Consider the following 26,319-nt stretch of genomic DNA (forward strand, 5'->3'; position numbering starts at 1 on the left):
GTGTCACATAAAGACACAACAGCATCTGGCCAGAAACTAGGGGCATGTTTCCTAATGCCACTTCTTCTTAAGGAGGAAATCCTTTCTCAGATGACGGGCTACAGACTGATCCTGAAGTCCTATCGGTCGGAATTGGGTCACATGTTCACACCTTAGCTGCAAGGGACGCTGGGAAAGTGTTGGCAGTTTTGGCCTGCCTCTCTAATGGAAACCAGGCACCATCAACACGGAAGCAGTCACGGGAAGGAATAAATGTGAGAAAGAAAGCCTAATCAGTAGTGTCTGCTACAGCTATCACCTAAAAGTACCCATCTCTGACTAAAAGTGCTCAAACAATAAAACCATCTGTTATCTCTCTTAAAATGCCCAGAGAAAGGCAATTCCAGGGTTGCTTCGAAGGCTCACTGGCGTTATCGCAAGAAACTAGCTCCTTCTGTCTCTTCGCCCAGCCATGCTCCGTGTTTATGTTCCCTCCCTTCATGGTTACAAAATGGCTGCCACCGTTCCGAGCATTATGTTTACACAATACTTCCAAAGCCAGAAGGGAACGGCAGCTTCTCCTATGTGTCAGTATGTGTTTCTTGTGGAGCTCCATCTTTCCAAGATGCACTCAGCCCACTTCCCGTAAACCAATCACTAACAAATGAAATTGCCCTGATAAACTTAGCTCACTCATACATCATCTACTAGGGCTGGAAGAGGATCGTCTAGCAACTGGACACATTGTTTGTCCTTCGGTTCAAACTATATGAAGGGCATTTTGAAGGACAGGGCCCCACTCCAAAAGACGATCATCCTCAAGCTGGCTCTTAAGCACCGCCTTTAAGACACGTTTAAGAGTTTCATCAGGCAGGGGGTACCTGGCTGGCTCAGTGGGTAGAGCATGCAACTCTTGATCTCAGGGTCATGAGTTAAAGACCCACATTTACTGTAAAGTTTACTTAAAAAAAAAAAGTTTGATCAGGCAGTACTTACCGAGAATGAAGTATTATGACAGGACCCATGGATCCTATAGTCACAGGCCCATCATTGCCACTCTGCCATAAAATGAGTCCCTTGATGGCAGAACAATGTTATGCAAGATTCCACGATGGCAAATGAGACACTCTCTGAGCCTTCAGACTGTGGTACTGCCAAGACTCAGTGGGCAAGATTGGCACATCCATACCCAGTATGGATGTATTAGCCCCAGTAAAGACAAATAACTGCCTTACGCACTGATAGGGAGAAAGGCCCGGGGTGGAGATTCATGGGGGCCATCAGCATATACTGAACATATGAATGATATGATATGTGCAGAGCACCAACAGCATCTGCTACAGGTGGGCAATCAATTGTCTGCCATTTATCCTTTTGTTAAAAAAAAAAATGTATTTCAAGGAATTTTTCAGTTACTGAATTTTAAGGAAATAATCATGAAAATGCTAAAAGGTCCTGTGTGTCCAAATCCTGTGGTCCTGTCTTTCTAGGAAGCACTTCTTTGCAACACAGACATCAGATGTGGGAGGAATGTGCATGGCAATCATGGGGTGAGGTATCACAGTGGGATACCCTCATACCTACTCTAGACTGTAAAGATCTCTAGGGATTGAGATTTTTAATGTCTGTGTCCTCAATGACACTGGACTGCATCAACACTACCAGTACATTCTTTCTTCAATGTAAGCTAATTTAATTTTATTTCACTTTAGTGATTAAGAACCTACTACTTTCCTTGTGATAACCCTTTATATTCATGAGATACTTTATTTTTTTTTAAGATTTTTATTTATTTTTTGAGAGAGAGAGAGAATGGTAGAGAGCGTGAGAGGGAGGAAGGTCAGAGGGAGAAGCAGACTCCCCGCTGAGCAGGGAGCCCGATGCGGGACTCGATCCCGGGACTCCAGGATCATGACCTGAGCCGAAGGCAGTCATTTAACCAACTGAGCCACCCAGGCGCCCTCATGAGATACTTTAAAGCCCTCTTTTACTTTTTCTTTTCCAGGCCAAACAATCTTTTTTTTTTTTTTCAAATGCCCTATCTTCTATCCGTTTTACCATTTTTATTGTTCTTCTCCATTCTTCATCATTTGGGGGACAAAACATAATACCTAAACTTTAATGGGGGCCTGACAATTGTAAAATACACTGAAAGAATCTATTCCCAGCCCTTACTCACCAGAATTCCATTAAAATAGGCTAAAATTAATTAGCTTTTTAAAGGAACAACACACACTTTCTCATTCCTAGCTCATTTTGATTAATGGTAATTTCCGGTTAAGGCAGTGAACATTTATTAGCTACACATTTGTATATGTCTAAAAGTCTCTTCAAATACATTGTTGGGCTTGTTTGACTGCACTCTATGTGGATGTCTCTGAATAGATAGTCTTCTATATTATCTTTATTAAACTTTTTCTGTAATTTGTCAATTCTCTTGAATCTCCTTTCCGTTTTATAGATGTAAAGAACTCTGAATTCAGGCAGTTATAGTAAACTTTCCAGAACAGTTGGTTTTCTATTATTTTTTAAAGATATTTTGGAATAGAGACTTGATGTATTCGATTAAAAAGAGATAACTGAGAAATAGCAGTTAGAATTAAGTTTGGCTACATGTAACTGAGAATGCAAAATAATAGTGGCTGAAGCATACAAGGACTTTAATTCCACATAAAAGGAGAATGGCAACTCCATGAAATCATCAGGGACCCAAGCTATTTCTCTCTTTCTGCTGTTCCTCAGGTGTGGCTTTTTCACATGTGACTTCCATGCTCAAGGTCATAAAATACAAAATAGCTGCTGGAGCTCCAGCCATCACATCTACCTTCCAAGCATCAGGAAGGAAGAAAAGAAGAATGTAAAAGGCACACAACTCCCAGTAATTCTCTTTAGGCAATTAAAAGAATTGTGAAATTGTTTTTCCCACACATCTCACCTTACATCCCATTGACCAGAAAGACTGGAATATGAAATTTCCTAGAAGCACACATTACCATCTATATGAAATCATGATTCTTTGATTTGGGAAGGGAAGGGACGAACAGTTATTGGGTAAGCAACTTACAGTCAGCCCCCTTGATAGGGGTAGGGCAACTGATGGAAAGCACAATATGCTGAGCACTGAAATACACACCTTTAACCTGATGTTGCTCAAGTTCTTCCTAGGACCAACAGAAGTGCTCCTGTTTGTTTCCACCTTTGATTTAGAAGTTTGTGACAATCAAGAGCAATGGTTCTGGATGTGAGGGTGATCTGGCTGTGACATCTCTCACCCCATTGATCGCCAGCATTGATTCGGCTGATCTGGCTGGCTAGGCGGGTGTCCCCTTCCTCCCTCACTGCTCCATGTGCATCCCTCCTGAAGCTGTGCGCTTGGTCAAAGAGGACGACCTTAAAAAAAAAAAAAAAAGAGCAATGGTTCTATATTTTTCTGATAAAGAGCTTTCATATAATTGTGAAATAAATAAATAATCCCTGAGCCTTCTCTTCTTGGGAACCACCTGTCTTAATTTTTTTTTGCAATTCCTTACTGAACTTACTTCTCGTTCCTTTCATCCTTTTGGTTTCTCTTCTCTGGCCCTGCTATAGTTTCTTTATATCATCATAAAATATTTGGAAGCAAGGCTGAGATGCAATGCTCTAATTAATTGAACATTAGTTCAACAGATATTTATGTGTCACCAGATGACAGGTACTGTGCCAGATGCTGCAAAGATAGCACTTATCAAGACAGAAAACATCCTGACCCTTAAGGAGCTTATATTCTAAGATAGGATCATTACCATAAATAAATAAAAATAGTAAACAAAATAATTAAAGAGTCAAAGGTGCTTTTCAGACCTTTTTGGGATAACTGGAAGAAAGAAGGAACAGACACTTTTGGATGGAGAGGCCAGGGAAGACAACTCTTGGGAGGTGACACTTAAGCCCTAATGAGGAAACAGCTGATATTTTGGGCAGGAAAACCGTCTTCCCACTCCAGAGCACTTCTACCAGAGACTAGGAATGCATTCTTCTATCCCGTGGACTTGACCTGGGCTTTTTAGAAATCCTGTCAAGTTTGCAGAATCAATAAATATAACAAGGAACACAGTCCTATCATCTAAAGGTTCATTAGGTCTTGCTTTGTCATTTAAGGCATTTAACTTAAATCTCAAGTGCTCTGTGAAGCTCCCAAGCGAAATTACTTGTCCCATTTTCTGTGTTTTGTTTGTGCCATTGGTTTATCCGTTAGGCCTCTTTAGGTTCCAAAGAATAGGAAATGGAAATTAAACTTGCTTAAGCAAATGGAATTTATTGGCTTACAAAATTAAAGGGAGTTTATCTGCCCTCAGGGACAGCTTGATAAGGAGCTATAAAGAAATCAGAAAGAGCAACTTTGACTCTCTCCATTCTACAGGTCAGCTTCCTTGGCGTTGGCGTAGGTGTTTGAGGACCCTGGGGCAGCAAGACGGCTAGAGGCCCTTGCAGGCTCCTGGCTCACTGGAAATTCTATCTCTTCTCAAAAATCTCATCGCCTCTTAAGATACTACATGTCCCTCCCTGCCCAATCTGTGTGCCCAGAACACTCGGCTCTGGCCTAACCTGCCTGACTTGCTCCACCCTGAGATCCTCAAGTGGAGTTCCGGAGTCCACACCTCAAAAGCACTGAGGCAGTGTGATGGGGAGACAGATGGAGATTCTCCACAGGGAAATCAGAGTGCAGTTACTAGTAAAAATGAAAGGAAACCACGAACACCACCAGGAGCTTAGTGCCTCTTGGGCCACAGTATGGTCAGTTGTGTCTTCCTCTTTCTCTGACTCCGTGATGAGCTGTTTCAGAAGAAGCACATCTTCAGCTTTTCATCCCAAAAATATACACAATGGGCTGGTAGACATACCTGCACTACGTTAGCTCAGTAAATATTTGTTGAATTCAACTATTGAATACCGTACACATGCAGGTAAGTTTGGAGGGCTCCATACACCAATGCTAGTTTTTATAGTACCTTTAAATTTCTCACAAGACATCAAACTGTTTCTTAGCAGTTAGACAGAAAGGCTGTCTTCACACTACATTTACTTCCATTATTTCGTCTGCGACAGCTTGAGTCTATCTTAATATTCATTCCTTCCATAATGAATTCATACCTACACATTTTTCTCCATTTCAATCCACATCTGATTGACCATTTCATAAGACTTTTTTAATCCCTTCCAGCCTGCTCAAAGGGTGCTGTGTGCAAAGGCAGCATCACCTGGGAGATCGTAAGAAAAGCAGAATCTCAAGCCCCAGCCCAGACCTACTAGAACCAGATCTGTATTTCAACAAAATTTTTTAGGAGATTCATAGACACATTAAAAAATGAGAGTCACTGGTCTCCTACTCTAACTAGTGCCTTCCAATTAGAGATCTAATGGAAGCCACATATGCGATTTTATATTTTCTGGTAACCACACTTAAAAAGTACCAAGAAAACAGCCAAATTAATTTTAGTAACATATTTTATATAACTCAATATATCCCACAATATCATCATTTAACTTATAATCAATATAAAAATTATTAATGAAATACTTTTAGGGGGTGGCTTTTTTAAATCGGGTGTTCATTTTATAGAGTCTACCTCAATTTGGATTAGCCACCTTTCAAGTGCTCAACAGCCACCTACGGTTGGTTAGTGGCTACTGTATTGATCAGCAGAGCCCTGGACAGTAAGATGCATGAAAACAATACACCATGTCTGTTTCACTCTCCACTGTATCCCAGGGCCTGGCCTGGGCCTGACAGGTAGGAGATACCCAATGTTTGTTGAATTAATAAATTGACAGGAGAAATATTTAAAATATTTAACAGCACGGCAAAAGCACTGACCGAACAGTATAGGTCTGTGGACCAATCAAAAATGAGAAAGATTGTCAGCAATCAGTACTGCTACATTGGTGGGAACTGATATACTATCAGCCAAGATTGCAGTGACCTGGTCCAAACCCTTCAAATCTCAAATGAGAACAGAGTCCAAACAGGTTAAGCGATTTCTGCATAGTCACACATTCTTTATGGCAAAAACTAGGATTAGACAATCAGGTCTCAACTTCCAACCCAGAAAGTCTTCTGTGATATTTATTCATTTGTAAGCACCTACTGTGTGCAAAAGCACCATGTTGGGCCCAGTAGGAGAAGAAACATAAAAAGAATGCTATTCATGTGCTTCCAAGAACACTCAGCCAATTAAGATCATTTTCATTTTCAGGGGGCTAGAAACTTCAAGTCAAGCTAATTTAAATCTAAAAAGGCATTTATTCAGTTCTGTAATTGAAACCCTGGAGGTAGAGTTTCCTTCTGGAAACTCTTAGTGTTTCTATTTTCCTCCTTCTTATCTTGACTTGAAAACCTTTATTATTTGTATTTGTCTTACTACTGGGGTCATGACCTGAGCCAAAGGCCAACACTTAACCGACTGAGCCACCCAGGTGTCCCTTACTTATTTATTTGAGAGAGAGAGAGAGAGAGTAGAGGGAGGGGCAGAGGGAGAAGGAGAGAGAGAGAATCTCAAGCAGACTCCCCACCAAGCGTGGAGCCTGACGCGGGGCTTGATCTCACGACTCTGAAATCATGACCCAAGCCAAAATCAAGAGTTGGACGCCTAACCGACTGAGCCACCCAGGTGTCCCTCTTTCATTCTCTTAAAGGTGGAAACACCAGGCAGACAGAATTGAGAGCAACGGTCAAAATCAAAACAGAAAAAACTAATGATGTAATGTATGGTGATTAACAATAATAAAAAAATTAAAAAGAAAAAAATCAAAACAGAGAAGTCATTTTAGTGTTTCTATTTTCCTCCTTCATAACTTGACTTGAAAACCTTTTTTTTAAGATTTTATTTATTTATTTGAAAGAGAGAGAATGAGAGAGAGAGAGAGAGCACACGAGAGGGGGGAGGGTCAGAGGGAGAAGCAGACTCCCCACTGAGCAGGGAGCCCGATGTGGGACTTGATCCCAGGGCTCCAGGATCATGACCCGAGCCGAAGGCAGTTGCCCAACCAACTGAGCCACCCAGGCGCCCCTGACTTGAAAACCTTTATTATTTGTATTTGTCTTACTATAATAGAGAGTTTTAGTCCAGAAATTTTTCATGAACTAAGACCATGCCATACATCTGGCTTAAAAGAAAAAAAAAAAAAAACTACAGGTAAAGATCGTTTATTTGCATCTTGCTAGTTTATATTCCTGTTTATACCAGATCTCTAATGATCTTGTATACTTTTCTAGGCTCCATAAACAAACATGAAAACATTTTATATGTTTTATATTTTATGTTTTATATACTTTCTATGTAATTTCTAAACCACAAAACTCTAGTATTGATTATAACATCACACCTTGCTTAAAAGCTTATTTCTTAATGTAATATAATTTGTGAAAATATCAAAAGCTAACTAGAAGCGGGCACCTGGGTGGCTCAGTTGGTTAAGCGACTGCCTTCGGCTCAGGTCATGATCCTGGAGTCCCGGGATCGAGTCCCACATCGGGCTCCCTGCTCAGCGGGGAGTCTGCTTCTCCCTCTGACCCTCCCCCCTCTCATGCTCTCTCTATCTCATTCTCTCTCTCAAATAAAGAAATAAAATCTTTAAAAAAAAAGTTAACTAGAAGTATAGTGAGAGTACCTAACTTATTTAGGAAAACCTACCTGTGACTCTAATACCTTGTTACTTAAACTATGGTTTTATGGACTGGCAACATCAACTTCATCTGGGAGTTTAGTAGAGATGCAGACTCTCCCGTCACCTCCCAGATCTACTGAATCAGAATCCGCATTTTAACAAGATCCCTAGGTTATTCCTGTGAGTTTGAGAAGCACTGATTCACCATTGGTGTCAGCTCATCCACCACCAATTGTAGATGTGCTTGTCACTGAGCCGAGAGCCCGGCACCAAAAGAAGAAAACCAATGGCCCAGAGAACAAACAGATAGAGCATCTCCTGATTTCTAGTGCCTTGGCCCACCAAACAGGGACATAACAGAGCTGTCCACAGATGGAGGAAAGCGGGCATAAAGGTAATGGAAGGAAAGACCTGAAGTTTATCATGGTTGTTTGCTACTCATCCAAAAAGCAGAAGCTCCCAACCCCCCTGAGCTGCACTAAGAAAAAAAAAAATGTGTGTGTGTAAATATTTTAAAGAACCATGTTTCTCCAAAAGTGACCCACAGCTTTCTTAAAGACAGACTTCCTGATTCCCATGCCGACACGGGCCTGAGTGATGCAAGCAAATACCCAGAATGTCGGAACATGCTTCCCAACCTCATTTTATACCAGTGTTATTAATTCAAGAAACTCAAAGTGATCTACTGCACCTGTGTTTTAACTACAGAAATTACAAATTGGCATTTACCCACTTTTTAATCAGCTACTGCTAGCAAGGGCAGAAAGAAGTAAACCACCACATGGACAATTAGTGAAAATGTGCTGCTTTTGTTGTTTTGATGAGCTATCCTGGTATAGCCCTTCTTTTTTTTTTTTTTTAAGTAATCTCTGTGCCCAATGCCGGGCTTGAACTCGTGACTGCAAGATCAAGAGTCATATGCTCTACTGACTGAGCCAGCCAGGCACTCCAACCAATGTAGCTCGTATTGCCACTTTCAAAGCAGCTCTGAAAAAGAATAGTTTCCCTCAATAGTTTAGGATATGTTTACTAAAGGTAATGATGGGACATACTCTCACAGGGGATAAAGACCTTGATACATAAAATGTCAAAGCTCTCTTTTAATCCACACAATCGCAGTAAAATTCTAGCTAGATCATTTATAAAAGATTACCTCTAGCATGAACATTTGTCATATTGTCTTCCCAGCAGCCCTTCCTTTCTATTAAAGCAGAAGGGTCCCGCCCCACTCTGTGTTTCTGGCCGCAGGGCTTGTCCCCAAGCCTTCCCCACACTGGCCGTAGCCGAGACTACAAAACCCAACCTGCCAATCAGAACAACGTGTCCCGGGCGCCTGGGTGGCTCAGATGGTTAAGCGTCTGCCTTCGGCTCAGGTCATGATTCCAGGGTCCTGGGATCGAGTCCCGAATCGGGCTCCCTGCTCCTCGGGAGCCTGCTTGTCCCTCTGCTTCTCTCTTTCCCTCTCTGCTTCTCATGAATAAATAAATAAAATCTTAAAAACAAACAAACAAAAACAACGTGTCCCTCAAGCCATAGGTATTGGCTCAAGGCAATCAGGTGATGCAGGGAGAACCAATCAGAGTCCATCCCTAGCACTTTTTCCATCTTTATCCCCAGAAAGGCTGAATTGGGATGGGTTGAGTCTAGAGTTTACCAAGTGCAAGTCAAGTTTCTCTCAGAAGCCCTGAGACTAACACAGCTTAGGGAAGAGATGGGAGTCAGAAACCCCAAATCTGGTGGTTCTTGAGGTCAGCTCCTGCCCACCACTATTTTGACTGATAAAATGAGTCAGTGTGTGTGTGTGTGTGTGTGTGTGTGTGTGTGTGTGTGTGTGTGTGTGTTTGCTTAAGCTAGTTTTGGATCATTCACAACCCAAACGTCCTAGTATATAAACAAGAAAATGAAAGGAGGACTTCAAAATGAAATTCATTGAAGCTTAAGAAGGTAGCTTGTTACTTTTGTGACACTGAGGTTATATCTTTAGTCAACAGAATCATTTAGCCTTTACCAGGAGTCTGCATACCTTCTATCTCCCCATCTCTGTAAAGCAGGAATCTCACTTCCAGTGCTTCCTTTTCTCCCTGCACTAGGTTAGGCGAGCTCAGGTTTCTGAGTCAACACAGCAAAAAAGAAGTGGAAAGCAGTGTTTCCTTTTAAACAGATCTGCCTGAATTGCTCTCTCCTCCTTTATCCTGATTAACTGGATGAATGGTGTGAAATTTCCATTGTCTACTCTCTAAATCAAAATGTTAAGATGGAAAAATCACATTCATGTATTGAATCAGTGTTTTACGTACATATTATTTTAATTATTAAAATAAATACCCCGATGACACTAACACAACCATCCTCCCAGCCACCAGGATTTGAGCAGCAGGCATGGAAAAACCGGGAAGTCAGTGAGGTGTGCTTGTGATGTGGCCCCACTGGGTGCTTTGTCCCACACGTACGTACTTTTGATACCCTGGCAGCCCAACCCTCCCTATTCAGGCTTGTGCACAAAGATTTCCTGCCCCTCCTCGCCCTTTGAAACTTGCTTATCCTGTATCTCATTACCTGGGGGCATATTCTCTGTTTGTGTCATAACTTAATCCTTTAATCTTATGACCCTGACAGGGAAGTTTCTAAAATACATTGCTGTTTGGCAAGATACGTAATGAAAATGCAAAGAAAAGAACTGGGAATGTATACAACATAATGAGGGGGAGGGAATGGTGAGGGGAGATTGTGGGATGAGGGCGGATTTTCACCTTTTGTTCCTTATATTTCTGTATTTTTTAATCTTTTACATGAAGCCCATGTTTGTACATTAGATACATAACTTTAAAAAAATGAGTGAGAAAAAAAATGAGTGAGGAAAAACATGAGAAAAGCCATAGTTTTGCTCATCCTTTTTTTTTAATGCTGAGTTTTTTTGTTTTTGTTTTTTTTAATTTATTTGAGAGAGAGAGCACAAGAGGGGGTAGGGGTCAGAGGGAGAAGCAGACTCCCCGCTGAGAAGGGAGCCCAATGCGGGACTTGATCCCGGGACTCCGGGATCATGACCTGAGCCGAAGGCAGTCACTTAACCAACTGAGCCCCCCCGTCACCCTTGCTCATCCTTCTTCTCCCAGGATGCTGTTCAATAGCAACCTTTTTTTTTTAAGATTTTATTTATTTGTTTGAGAGAGAGAGAACACACACAATGTGGGGGGTGGTGCAGAAGGAGAGGGACAAGTAGACTCTTCACTGAGCAGCAGAGCCTGACTCAGGCTCAATGTGGGGCTTGATCCCAGAGCCATGAGATCATGACCTGAGCCAAAATCAAGAGTCAGATGCTTAACTGGCTGAGCCATCCCGGTTCCCCATCAATAGTGACCTTTCAGAGAAGATTGCTAAACACATAGAAGGGATTTGAAGGAAGGTGCAATTTCAGATATCCCTGGGGTTGGGTGACAGAGTGAGAGGAGAGGTGTTTCTGCAGTTGGAAGGTGTTTAGCATGGATGTGGGCAGACTTTTGTAATCACAGTCACATCATATAGCCACCAAGTAAAACAATCCTTGATGTTCTTCTGCGAGTTCATAGTGAGTTATAGTAAGTGTTTAAAGAATGCAAGCTGAATAAAGGGTAGCCTCTGGAGGCGAATGGTCAAGTAAAGTCAGGGGACTTTTTGCCTTTTCTATATTTCCATTTCTACATGAAGAATGTATTAGTAATTAAAATTTGTATAAAACAAAGTCCATTGTGAAACATTTTTTGGCAAGTGAGAACGGGATGGGGACTAGATGTGCCCTATCTAAGTGGGCCATAGTTTGAGAGCCACGCCTCTCTCTGGGGTACTCTTCCCTCTGCTACATGCCTAGAGGGTCAGTGACCTTAAGCCCAGAGGGTCACCGGATGAAATGATTTGGATGGAAGGAAACACATCCTTGTCGCAGGACCACGAAACCAGGGGCCTGTCTACTCACTTTCCCCCCCACCCAGATTTACTAACTACCCTGATTTCAGTACTAATAAAGCCTTTTTGGGTTGCAAGTGACAGACAACCAAATTGAATTACCTTGTTCAAAAAAGGAGAATTTATTTTATCATGAGAAACAAAACAAAACAGGTTCGGCTTCATGCAAAGTTGGATTTGGCACATTATCATCAGCAATTTGATTTTCTGCCTTGCAGCTCTTCCTCCTCTTGCCTGGGCTTCATTCTCGAGTCTTTTCCCACATGGAGACCAAGCTGGTAACTAGCCACTGCAGGTTTATAATTCTGCCTTGTGTTTGCACCAAGTAACCTCAGTAAATACCAAAAATCTCAGTTTAGCTCCAGAGAAGGTCCTGGTGTTTAATGTCATTGATCTGAACCAATTGGCGAGGGAAAGGAATGGAATGCTCTGATTGGACAGGCCAAGGACATGTGTCTACTAATGGTGTGGAAGCCTGGGATCAGCCCCACCTGAACCACAGGGATTGAGTTTGTGGAGAAGGGTTGGTGTCCCAAAGGACATACCAAGATACAAAGGGAAAAACCGTGCTGGAAAGCAAAAACAAAAAACGTCTACCAGTTTCCCTGATAAGTAGTCACACATTATCCATTATCCAGTCCAGTTTCATTATCATTACTCTCTTTCTTTTGACTCTAATGTCTCTCTAACATGCTCTGATTTTTGGGTCTCAACCAATTCATCTTTTCTTTCCAAACTTGGAGTCTCAAGGAGCTCTCAGGGCATTGTTGTTAATGCTGGGAGGGATTGCTTACCAACCCTCTATGATCTGGACTGAGAAAGAATAATTTTCCAGGCAAGGAGCATTCATTCAACATGTCTTTCATTCCTTCTAGGTATCAAATTGTTTGACCCAGATCCTACCTATAATAAGTAGCCTCGTGATGGTGCTATCCAAGAAAATCAGTATTAAGACAGCATGATAGGGCGCCTGGGTGGCTCAGTTGGTTAAGCAACTGCCTTCGGCTCAGGTCATGATCCTGGAGTCCCTGGATCGAGTCCCGCATCGGGCTCCCTGCTCGGCAGGGAGTCTGCTTCTCCCTCTGACCCCAACACCTCTCATGTGCTCTCTCTCATTCTCTCTCTCTCAAATAAATAAATAAAACCTTAAAAAAAAAAAAGACAGCATGATAAGCCATAGAGTTCTGCACCCTACTGATAAGGCTGATAAAGAAACCTTATGAAGGAGAAGCTTCAAAATCAGCCCACGGCCATCAACACATGCTTCTAAAAGAAGATATGCAAACTATGTCCCTAAGGACCCATAAGCATTCAGCAGAGGGGTGAAGGATGAGGGGGTAGATGGACATTCCGCGTGGAGAGAACAGTACACGTCAAAGCACAAAAGCAAGTTGGGCCATGGTGTATTTTTGGAATTGTAAGATGGCCAGGATAACCACAGCTCAGGGGGTGTGTAGCAAAGCGGCCTGAGACAAGGTGGTAAAAAACACAAATGAATTTGTCACCCATGTCAAGCCTGGATGTTTGAGAGAGATCTTGCAAGCAAGCATTAGCCACTGAAGACTTTAAGGCAGAAGAAAAATAGGACTAAATGTGGTTTTGTTTGTCCACTTTCTGGAGAACAGATTGCAGAGGAATAAGCAATTATTCCTCTGGCAGGAAGGAAAATATAGTCTACTTCAGTGGTCTTGGTAGGTTTTGATAAGGAGGAATTAAACAAGGCACAGTGAGATAAAGAAAATGGGAAATGATTAGCAACATACAGGAGATAGAATTGACAGGACAGAAAAACTAGGGAGGGTGGGGGAAAAAAAAAGAAGAGAGAGGAGAAAAGGGGAGAGTCCAGGAGGGTTCCCAAGTTTCTAGCTTGGGTGACCGGTTGGTCGATGCTGTCATTCCAGCAGAAATGCAGGTTTCAGAAGAAGATGATGGATACAGTTGGGGACATCCAGGTGGAGATGTATAATGGGTCTGAGAGCTGTCAGGACTGGAAATGTAGATGTCCTCAGGGACTGGGGGTAGCTGAAGCCATGTTTGTGGATGGGTCGGTCAAGGGGTTGTATAATATGAAAAGGGAAGTAGGAAGGACAGAACCCCGGGTATCACCAACGTTTAAAAGTGCAGTAGATAAAGAGGAGTCAAAAAGAAGACAAAGGGGAAGGGACTAGAGGATGCAGTAAGGATGCTGCTCACCAAGGAGGGGCAGGTTCTCTTTTTGATAGCCATTTGCAATTCTCTTTGGGAAAACTGCCCCATCTCCTCCCACTCCACCTCTTCGCTGCTAAAGCTGCAGACTGGGACTCAGGATAAGGAAAGGCTTTGGGGTACCTGGCTGGTTCAGTCAGTAGAGCATACAGCTCTTGATCTCGGGGTTGTGAGTTCAAGCCCCACGTTAGGTGTAGAAATTACTTAAAAATAAAATCTTTAGAAAATTTTTAAAAAGGCTTTGAAGCATATGCAGAAATGCTGCAGCCCCAAAACTATAACCAGCTTGGTACTGTGACATCATTTTACTCGTTTCTGTCCTCGCATGCGTTAACAGGTAATTTTTGCACACTTCTGGATTTTTGGCTGTCTTCCGGATGACTGAGTTCGCAAATACATGAAGCATTCCAGTGACACTTTCAAGGCATAACTTATCTTTGCCAATAATCGACAGGACTGGAGAAAACCACTCAGTTTCCCTTCAGAACCAGGAAATTCGCCTTTATGGGACCCACAGGCCCTTCTTCCCTACTCACCTGGATCTGTTGCTATAAAGAAAGGATGGATATTGGTGTTTGGGTTATCTTGGTAGATCATAGACAGAGAAATCTATGTATTGTCTACTTAGCTCTGGAGAAGGCCTAGGACTTGAATCCCAACGCAGCTCTGTCAGTTAGTAGCTATTGGCCATGAGCACCTCTCTGAGCCTTACTTTCCTTTGTTGTCAAATGGAGACAATAATTTTTCCCTCATAACACTGTGCAAAGATGAAGACGACGCGAGATCATCCAATGGGTGTAGAGCTCCTTGTTTCATGTCCCAGGTTCCATGTGAAAAGAAGAGAATAATTATAAAATTGATTTTTCTTTCTTTTTATTTTATTGTAGTAAAATATAGATAACGTAAGATTTGCCACTGTTAGGTGCACAATTCAGTGGTGTTAATTACATGCATAATGTTGTACAACCATCACCACTGTCCATTTCCAGACATTTCCTTCACCCCAAATAGAAACTCTGTACCCATCACATAATTAACTCCCATTCTCCTCTACCCCTAGCCCCTGGCAACCTAAAATCTACTTTTTGAGCCTATAAATTTGCCTATTATAGATATTTCATGTAAGTGGAATCATACACGTGTGTCCTTTTGTGTCTGGCTTATTTCAGTTAGTACAATGCTTTCAAGGTTGATCCATGTTGTAACGTGTCAGAACATTCCTTTTTATGGCTGAGTAATAGTCCATTGTGTGCACATAGAGCATATTGTTCATCCATTCATCTGTTGATGGACAGAGGGGTTGTTTCCACCTTGTGCCTATTGTAAATGATGCTGCTATGAACATTGGTGCACAATGTTTGAGTCCTTGTTTCCAGTTCTTTGGGGTGTACACTTAGGACTGGAATTACTGGGTCTTATAAGAATTTCATGTTAAACTTTTTCTTTTTTTTAAAGATTTTATTTATTTGTCAGAGAGGCAGAGAGAGAGCACAAGCAGGGGGAACGGCAGGCAGAGGAAGAGGGAGAAGCAGGCTTTCTGCTGAGAGCAGGGAGTCCGATGTGGGACTCGATCCCAGGACCCTGGGATCATGACCTGAGCGGAAGGCAGACGCTTAACCATCTGAGCCACCCAGGCGTCCACATGTTAAACTTTTTTGAGGAAACACCAAACTGTTTTTCACAGCACTGTACCTTTACATTTCCACCAACAATGTACAAGGATTCCAGTTTCTCCATATCCATACCAACACTTGCCATTTTCTTTTCTTTTCTTTTCTTTTCTTTTCTTTTCTTTTCTTTTCTTTTCTTTTTAAATTATAGCCATCCTAGGAAGTGTGAAGTGATATCTCACTGTGGTTTAATCAGGATTTAATTATCTCTGTCAAAGAATGAAAAGAGTTCAAATAATAAAATCAATATAAATAATATTGATTGAATATGAATGAAAAGAGTTCAAATAATAAAATCAAACCAATGGTCCAAAGATCATCTATATAAAGTGTTGTAGCATTTGGGTATTATTTGAAAGAGTCTGTGTCACACAAACCAAGGATAATTATCTGGTTTTAAAAATACATTTAAAATAATAAAGCCCCCTTCTCCTTTTCGCCGCCATCCTGCCCTGTGTGGCTGACTGCTCCTCGCCATGTCTTCTCACAAGACTCAGAATCAAGCAATTCCTGGCCAAGAAACAAAAGCAGAATTGTTCCATTCCCCAGTGGATTCAGATGAAAACTGGTAATAAAATCAGGTACAGGGGCACCTGGGTGGCTCAGTTGTTAAGTGTTTGCCTTTGGCTCAGGTCATGATCCCAGGGTCCTAGGATAGAGCCCTGCATCGGGCTCCCTGCTCCGCGGGAAGCCTGCTTCCCCTCTCACACTCCCCTTGCTTGTGTTCCCTCTCTCCCTGTCTCTGTCTCTGTCAAATAAATAAATAAAATCTTTATTTTTTTAAGATTTTATTTATTTATTTGAGAGAGAGAGAATGAGAGATAAGAGAGCACGAGAGGGAAGAGGGTCAGAGGGAGAAGCAGACTCCCTGCTGAGCAGGGAGCCCGATGTGGGACTCGATCCCGGGACTCCAGGATCATGACCTGAGCCGAAAGCAGTCGCTTAACCAACTGAGCCACCCAGGCGCCCGATAAATAAAATCTTTAAAAAAAAAAAAAATCAGGTAAAACTCCAAGAGGAGGCACTGGAGAAGAACCAAGCTGGTTCTATAAGGCATCACACATCATGAGATGACACACCTAACTGGCACACGTATTTAAGCTGCGCAAAGATCATAAGTTCCAGGGGTGCCTGGGTGGCTCAGTCGTTAAGTGTCTGCCTTCGGCTCAGGTCATGATCCTGGGGTCCTGGGATCGAGCCCTGCATCAGGCTCCCTGCTCGGCAGGAATCTGCTTCTCCCTCTCCCACTCCCCCTGCTTGTATTCCCTCTCTCACTGTGTCTCTCTCTGTCAAATAAATAAATAAAAAATCTTTAAAAAAAAAAATCATATGTTCCTATCCTCTCACTCTGTAAACACCCCTCCTACCTGGCCAATAGACATGTTTTATCAGGGAAATGATTTTTCTCTGTTACTATGCTTCTATACCAGCAGGTTGGTTCAGTAATAAATGTGAGAACTTTCAGCTGAAAAAAATAAATAGAATAGAATAGAATAGAATAGAATAGAATAGAATAGAATAGAATAGAATAGAATAGAATAGAATTAAATTAAATTAAATTAAATTTAAAAAACTCTGTGTACACATCTGGCTCAAAAGAGGTTGGAAGTTGGTCCCTGGAGGTCACCTACACTGCTAATTAATTTACAGTGGCTGCAGACTGATCCACTATAGCATGTCAAGAAAGGCTGGGTGCTTGCTCTAAGGTTGTTGTCTTTCTGGTTTATGACTTCTTCAATACATAAAGATAATTATTTTGTTTCAAGAGACTTAACAGTTTCAATCATTGAGACTTGAAAAATAATAGCAGCAATATTAATAACAGGCAGTAATGAACAGAGGAAGTGATGCTGAACTTGAAACTCTAAGGGGCATAAAAATTACAAGGATCAGACTGACCATCAATTGATTTATAAGCATTTTTTGGGAAGATAGCCAGTTGGACTTATATGATGCTCTTGAATTTATAACACCTAGAAAGGAAGGATCTTATCTATTTTAGCTCATTTCATAGGCAAAAGAACTCTACAGTAGGTATTATTAATGTCCTTATTTTACATGATGAGAAAATAATCTTGGAGAAATTAAGTAACTTGCCCAAATGATTGTTCAAGTCCATTTGACTTCTGAGTTGCCTTCATGGAAGAAGGAAACATGAGCTGAATGGAGAAGGTGCTGTTGGAGTAGCTGTGTTGGTTTCCTGGGGCCGCAGTGACAAGGTACCACCAACTATATGGCTAAAACAACAGAAATTCAGTATCTCTTAGTTCTGGAGACTAGAAGTCCAAAATCAAGGTGTCAGTATGGTTGGTTCTCTCAAGAGCTATAAGGGAGAATCTGTTCGGTGTCTTCTCTCCTAGCTTCTGGTGGCCTTGGACATTCCTTGGCTTGTAGATGGCGTTCTCCTTGTGTCTTCACATAGATTTCCTTCTATGTCTGTTTTTCTCTATGACCCTAACTCTCCTTTTTATGAGAACACCCTATTGGATTACAGCCCACCCTAATGACCTCATTGTTACGTGATTACCTCTGGAAAGATTCTATCTCCAACTAAAGTCACACTCTGAGGTACTGGGGTTTAGGACTTCAGTATATCTTCTTTGGGGAGTTTGGGAGGTTACACAACTCAACCCTTAACAATGACTTAATATTGAGTTGTTCATACCTCCAAATGGGCTTGCACTCCTGTCTTCATGTAAATTTATAATGTCTGAAGGACGTGTTAATGTATTTTAAGTTATAAAATGTATGAATGTAGGGACGCCTGGGTGGCTCAGTCAGTTAAGCGTCTGCCTTCGACTCGGGTCATGATCCTGGGGTCCTGGGATCGAGTTCCACATCGGGCTCCTTGCTCAGCAGGGAGCCTGCTTCTCCCTCTGCCTGCCACTCCCCCTGCTTGTGCTCTCTCTGACAAATAAATAAGTAAATCTTTAAAAAAAATGTATGAATGTATTTTTAAGTTCGGGGGGAAAAAATGTGTAAGTTTCTAACTCGGAGTCTGCACAGTATTCCCTTAGTTACTTAAAAACCCGGCCATATACTCTAGGACATCTGTCTTACAATCTTTTCAAATTCTGAAACTTAAGAAGTCTGGTTCACAGTGCCTTCAGGCCCCTTAACTTTTAGCATCGGTTCAAAAGGAAGGTCCTCTTTATTTTCAAGTTGCTTCAAGGTTTATTTTGGGGAAAAAGTTTCTATTTCCTACAGAATTCACAAATTTAGTGTATCTGGAAAAGAACGCCTTAGGTTTCAGAAATATATTTTGGAACATAGACTTTCGTTTCATTTACCCAAAACAAAAAAGGTTTGACATTTCAATTTTCCTTTTGTAAGAGAATAGGACTATCTTGTGCCACAGTTTTTGTAGGTTTTTCTGCTTGTTTTTTAAGATGTAGCTGAGTCTTTGATTTTCACCTGGAAGATCTATAGACGGAGGCTAGGGCCGAGGACTTGCAGGATGGCTGGTGGAAGAATGAGGGATTGTGGGGGATGCGCTCTGCTCCCCAGATCCTCCCCCACCCCACAGTCCCTCAGGGGTGAAGGATTTGTTTCCACAGCTGCTGGGAATGTTGGCAGCCGACAGCCCTCAGCTGTCAGCCATCTTTAGGAATTGGCTGGACTGAGTCAAAGCCCAGTTACTATCTCTTCCAGGGCAGCCAGCATCCGATGACTGGCCTGCAAGGAGATAATCAGGGCCAGCTCAACTCAGGACGACTCTGAAGAGCTTTCTGTGCTTCAGGACTCTCTGTGGGCCAAGGCCTTGTTGCATCTGTGTGACAGCCCGCCTTCTCCCTCTGCCCGCTTCCGTTCCTCCCCGCAAACCCAGGTGTTGATCTCAAGGACATTCCCTCAAAAACTTATTGTGTAATAATCTCAGTGTCTGCTTCTGGGGACCTCAGCCTGTCCCACGGCCCCGAATATCCAGACTCTCAGGAGAAGAGGCAACCGTGGGAATAAAAAGGGAGCCAGATTCCAGGCCGGGGCTTCAGTGAGACTAAAGGAAAGGCTGTGTGGGAAGCTGCTTCCAAAGGGTTTGTCTCATCCAGCACCTCAAGGAATAGTTCTGGAACCTAAATGGGAAAAAAAAAATATTCCTCCAAAAACACAAAAGGAACTCGATAGCAATATCCCAAACAAAAGAATGATGAGGAAGGTGATCCAGGAAAAACTTTTGGGTCAGGATGCACAAATAAAGCCATTGGCTAAAACGGGAAAAGGATAGCAGCAAGTGTCAGAAGGTATTGTTCAACTGCTCAAGGTTGGGATAAGCCAACCAAGGAACTTGGAACTGTGTTTGTAATTCAGCTCAACAAAGACCTTCACATTTTCTCCTAGGGTTAGGAGATGTTGTCTTGCACTTGAACCAGTTGTTGAGTGTAGTAAACAGGACAAGTTCAGAATATAGCTGGATAAGCCCAGGGGGTAAGAAAAGGCCAGCATTCAGGGACATGGCTTTGATGGAGATGCGGTCTTTCTTTACACCCTTAGGTGGTGACAGTGAAACCTGATCAGAGGCAATGACCGGGAGCCTGACATATGTGCACGATCGTGTGTATGTATCTATATGTACATGCACGTGTATGTATGTCTTCACCTGTGGTTGTATATAAGTATCTGTATGTGTCTGTGTGAGCATATGTGTGTCTGTGTATCTGCGTGTGCACACATGTGTATGTGGGTGTGGGTGTATGTAATATGTCTTGTGTCTGGGCCTAGGTTGGGATGGAATCACCTACCACAAGGAAGGAGAAGTCTGCCCCTTCTGGATGGAGTATATCCTCTTTTGTCATTACCTTGGTTTGGGTCTCTCCAAAGACAGAAGAGGATTCGAGGACAGGTAGTTTAATTGAGAGGTGATCCCTGGTAACAGGAGTGAAGGGCAGAGACAGGAAAGGAGGAAATGCCAGTAAAAGGGTATACTATCTATTATTTCTGTGGGATAAAAGCAGTCAGTTCCCCTTGAACCTCTTGAGCAGTGTTCTAAATGCCTCCCAAAATTGCCCAAACATAGGTGCCTGGGTGGCTCAGTCAGTTAAGCATCTGCCTTCAGACCCCAGGGTCCTGGGATCTGAGCCCCGTGTTGGGCTCCCTGCTCAGTGGGGAGTCTGCATCTCTTTCTCCCTCTCCCTTTGCCTCTCCCCACTACCCCGCTCCTGCACATGCTTGCTCTCTCTCTCTCTCTCTCTGTCTCTGTCTCTCCCTCAAATAAATAAATAAAATCTTAGAAAAAAAGAAAAAAAAAGAATTGGCCACCCAAAGGACAGACAGACATCCAGAGCATTTCTTCACAGACTCAGCTCCTTCATTGCCTGAGGGTTGCCCCGGTGGGCATTGGCTCCCCCACAATTGCAGGCTGTGCTTGCAGGCTGGGCGAGCAGCCTCCCGGCTTGGGAGAGGGCTGTGGGGCTGAAAATGAACAGCACGGGGTACCTGCCTGAAGTGGTAGAGTTTGATCCACCTCAGCTGTGGCCAAAGTCAGAGGGGTTGGAGGGCAGTGATGTAGACTGCCACGCACCTCTACCCCACAGTCATAAGCTGCCAAGGGCCCTTGGAAAAGCAGTCACATGTTTTAAAAAGGACATCTTGGTAAATCATTGCTGAGCACTTGCAATGCAAATTGCAATATTAATAAGATGTTTTAGGCTGACTTTCGACTCAGTAATAAGCCGTGATGGTTGCTGAATTTTAAATAAAGAAGGAAATGGATGATTTATATTTGGGGAGGTCAGTAAATAATAACACCTCTTTCTTCTCCTATGGAGCTCTGAAGCATCTGAGAAATGAGACACAGGAGACCAACGGATGGAGGTGAAAGCAGTAGCTTTCGGCCAAAAGGGCAGGGTTGGCTAACGATCTGCGCCCCCACCACAGTGTGAACTATGGAGCCAAGCACCTGAGCAGATCCGCTTCTCCCAGATCACTGCCTTGCTCCGGTCTGGCAGAGAGGGAAGAGCGTCGATCTTTGATGCCTTGAAGCCTGGCAGATTTTAAACCCCATCAAGGAACGTGCACCATTTACTGTGGGATCCATGTCATTTACCAATCAGATAACTCACTTCTAATGCAGGCTCGTTATTCTGATGGGAGTTTCTCCATGTGGAACAGGGAGGCAGGGAAAAAAAAAAAAAAGAAAAAGATTTCTTCCAACAATGGTGAAAAGAAAAAGGAATGGCTGGAACAGCGTATGCTCCAGGTTCCTCCTGTAGTTCTCACTGTTGACCCCATTCCATTTGACCTTCAAATGTATTTGTACAATTTGCTTTGATGACCAAGGGTAGAGTTGTCTTCTATGAATCTTGTTCCCCAACTATAAATGTGAACTCAGGAAGGGTCTATGTCACACTTTCTTTTGTGGGATCCAGAAAAGAACTCTGAGGTGGGAATCAGGTAAACCTGAGTTCTACTCCCAGGCCCCAGTAAAATGCAATTCCATCGCATGGTCTTGTAGACCCATTCCAGGTCCCGATAGCAGTTTCAGAATAACTTACTAATTGAACTGAATAGACACTGATATGATGAATCGGGTTAAGTGTGACCTAAGAATGAAAATAAGACTTGATATTTGCTAACAGGGTGCAGTGTATCTATGAAAGAGAGAAGCCCATGGAACAAGCATGGCTTTGGCATTGGACAGATCTGCGTTTACATACTGGTTCTGTCACTTTATACCTTGAGAAGTTTACTTGACCTCTCTATGCTTTTATTTTTTTATAGGTAAAAATCATAATTCCTACCTTGGACGTTTGTTGTAAAGACTTAATAAAATAATGTAAGTAAAATAAATAACATACTGTCTGCTAGGTGTTCCAATAAATGACAGTGATTACCTTGTTATCTATGAGAGAATTTTAAAATACCGCGGAAAGATACTTGGTTTGAAAATTGGAGCCTCCCAAGGATTACCTTTGAATAGCTAACTAACAACCTTGAAAACCCCCAGGCATTTCTAGATAAGAGCGGGTGGGGTTATAAGCCCATTAAGCCGACCTCAGCGGACCTGCACGATAGCAAGGAAAATTTCTCACTCCCCTCAGCTCCCATAACCTCTAAGCACACTGCGTGCGTGGGTTCAGCCCCTCCACCCAGGCCCAGCACCTTCATTTGGTCCTAAGAGAAAAGATGGGGAAAAAAAGCACAATATCTGGCACGTAAATATATATTGAATGAGCAAAGGAATGAATAAAATAATGAACTGTTGGCTGAATAAGTGACATCAACAAGAAATACAGACATCCTTTTTGCCCTGTGCAAATGGCCAGAGACAGCAGGCTACCCTGGAGGACCACCCCTCCCCCATTGGAAAGCAGTCAAATTGGCTGTCAAGATATGGGAAGCTGTTTTCTACATCTGTGTGTCTCCTACTAAAAGGCCATGGGAAAGAAGGGTGTGGAGAGGAAGGGCATCACGAGTATCTGATGATTGCCTCTTCTACATTCATTACACCATCTCCGACCATCAGGGATTTCACCCCTGCCCAAAGGATCAGTCTCATCTCTGGGAAGGAGAGGGGTAATTTAAGACTACGCACATGTTTCATACCTTGGCCACAGAGGTCGGTTCAGGGATGGACATGTTGCATGATTTTGGTCAAAGATTGTGCATTCCACAGCTTATGAAGGAGCTAGTCACCCTGGAAGGCATGAAGAGGTGAGATCTTAGAATGCTGCCTCCATGTCACCACCTGGAGCTCCTGGGGTGGTGGAGGGTAGTGGGATGCCCCGGAGAACCAACAGGAAGATGGTCTCCTTCTGGTGACATTGTTTGAATTGTCACCTCAAACCTTGTCTGAAGATTATGGATCTTGGGACTTTTGATTATGTGAGTCAATAAATCCTTTTCATTGTCAAAATTAGTTGGAGGTGTTTTTCTGTCACTTACAAAAAGTTCTAAAGAATGCAAAGAATCTTCTTCCCACCATGCTAGATGATATGGTGCTAATGTGCTGACTCGGCCAACTGAAGTCAACGTCTGAGGGTACCATATGTTTGGGGTTCTGACCTTCAAAATGAACTTCAAAAAGATTTTGTAAGACCTTGGTTAAGGTACACTTAGTTACCAGGGACACAGTTTCTACCCGGAGTGGGTTTCCTGCAAAATCCTATGGAAATTTTTCAGTTTTACTGGTTCATTACTTGATAAATACAAAACAAATCACTAGAAATTGTATATAAAGTATTCAGAACTACACACATGGTATTTCCCAGTGTTTTATACTACATCGAAATCTAGAGGCATGTACAAAAAGCAATATGTACATTTCAAACCACTGTTTAATTTCCTGAAACCCGAAAGGAGACTCCATCAGTGACTAAAAACAGAATGTCTTTGTTCCCATAAAAATAAGATTTTAAGTTAAAAGTTACAGGAGAAAATAACTTCCAGCTCCGATGATTATAGAGTATAAGCATAAATATTAGGAGGAGAATAAAAACCAGACATTTTTTTTTAAGAAAATATATTTAAAATCCCCTATCATGAAGATGCGGAATCTAAAAACATCATATTCAGTGGGAAGATAACTAAAGAGGTTTTTGGTTTATTTGATTTTATTTGATTCAGAGATTAAGTCTACATCTGATTATGGTCAGACTACCAAGGTTTGCAGAGCATGAGGGAAATAATCAAATTGTAACCCATCTGCAACAAATTCATATTATTTCTTATGGAATTTTAGTCCGATAACTTAGATTTGATTCATAATTTTCTTCCAAGAAGAGAGACTTTGAAGTTGAATAAGGATTTCAAAAATACAGGAAGTGAAATTATGAGAAATGGAAAGTTAAGAGCTATTTCTTCGCTGTATATACCATAAAATATATATTTTAGATTATTTATTTATTTATTTATTTATTTGACAGAGAGAGACATAGCGAGAGCAGGAACACAAGCAGGGGGAGTGGGAGAGGGAGAAGCAGGCTTCCTGCAGAGCAGGGAGCCCGGTGCGGGACTTGATCCCAGGATCCTGGGATCATGACCCGAGCCAAAGGCAGATGCCTAACGACTGAGCCACCCAGGCGCCCTACCGTGAAATATATATTTTAAAGCCATAAAGGTAGCCCCATTCTTTGTTCATGAGTTAATGAGTGATATTAAAAAGTTCCTTCATCCAGAGATACAGATAATAAACCCACACGCTTGGAAGAAAGTAATGGTAGTACAAGAAAGGGTAGAGTGATAAGCTGTTCTTGAACTCTGGTGGACTTTGTATATTGTTTTACTGCTCAGTGCTGAATTTAAACTTACCTAGAGAGATTGCCATTCAAATAATGTTGGTTCCCTCTCATCCTAGATGGTAGTAGTAAATAAATCTGAAGCATATTTCCTTGATTTAAGGAAGCATTGCTTTTTCATTTTTGTTTTTATTTTTGGTTGAAGTTGTTTTGTTTTTGGCTTACTAAAGTATGCTCTTCCAATACCTCATGGTATTTTGAGGAGAAGGTGGGCAAATTTGCATGAAGAACTGGGAGCTTTTGGGAACATGGAGAGGCTTATAGTTCCTACCCTTTGGGGGTTCCTATTCTCCCTAAGGAATTGAAATGGTATGCAAGGGGAATCTTGCCAAGAAGGAAAGGGCAAACTTGCCTGGATTCCCAGGCCCAATATCAGGGCCTAGATTATTGAGAACTGATTCCAGCAGAATGAAACACTTATCCTGGCAAGAAAGCTATGCTTTGGGAACTATGGCTGAACATATAAGCATAAACCAGGGGCATTTGCAGAAGCAACAACCACAGAAAATGTGAGATCCATTAGTGGACTAATCATATTCTTCAGATTCTGTTGGCAAGATGTGTGGAAGCAGGACTGGTCCGGCTGGGCTGTGTAACCCGTTGGTCTTCTCGAGAGAGGCCCCCAAGGGAGAAAGTGGACTCCTTGCACAACTAGGCAAATAGGGCCCCATTGATTAAAGGGAGATATGACCTTAGTTGAACCTTGAACATGATAGAGCAGGTCATACGAATTAAAGTAATACAATGCTATGATCTCAGCGGATGCTGGATACTCTTCAGCTATCATTATGTTAGATCTATAAATGACCAAAGGGGTATGTTTGTTTCAATACCACCATCCCCTCTGTATTTATGGCCAGACTACAATAGAAGGCAGCTAACATGTAAATACATATAGACTTGTCCAAAAATAAATAAATAATTAAATAAAGTAAGTCTTGTCCAAGTTAGTATACTTCTGTTTGTTTCTTTTTAACTCTAATAAAGACATGATATGTGCTGTCTTTATATTACTATTTAAATACCTTAATATTTCTCCCTTCTTAATGTTTTAATATTTCAACTAAATGTTTTAAGTTTTGAAGTTTTTGCTAAGACAAACTTTAAAAATAAAACTGCTTCATGTCCTATTTCTTTAAAGTGATTTATTTAACCTCTTATCCCTTTTGGATAGAAGCTTCTAGAAATTTCTTGCAGGATAAAACTATATATTAATTTTTTTAAAAAGTAGTGCTAATGTATTTTTAATCACAATGAGTTAAAAGTATCAAGAAAGGATAAGTTAAACCTTATTAACATGACGTAATAATGGAACAAATTCATGTAACTATATGGCAGCATATTATTAAGTCAAAAATTAGTTTATTTAAAAGTTTTAATCAATTTTCCCTCTGGTCTCCTATATCTATTATTCTGTAAGTCGTTATGTTGCTAATATTTTCCAGCATTTGAAGTAAATTTTTTAAAATTTTAAATGCTTCGGGGCGCCTGGGTGGCTCAGTCGGTTAAGCGACTGCCTTTGGCTCAGGTCATGATCCCAGAGTCCTGGGATCGAGGCCCACATCGGGCTCCCTGCTCGGCGGGAGGCCTGCTTCCCCCTCGCCCGCTCCCACTGCTTGTGTTCCTGCTCTCGCTGTGTGTGTGTGTGTCTC

The sequence above is a fragment of the Eumetopias jubatus genome, unplaced genomic scaffold, assembly GCF_037043125.1.
Source record: "Eumetopias jubatus isolate StellerSeaLion01/CBP00866 unplaced genomic scaffold, mEumJub1_p1.0 scaffold_3, whole genome shotgun sequence".
Lineage (NCBI taxonomy): Eukaryota > Metazoa > Chordata > Mammalia > Carnivora > Otariidae > Eumetopias > Eumetopias jubatus.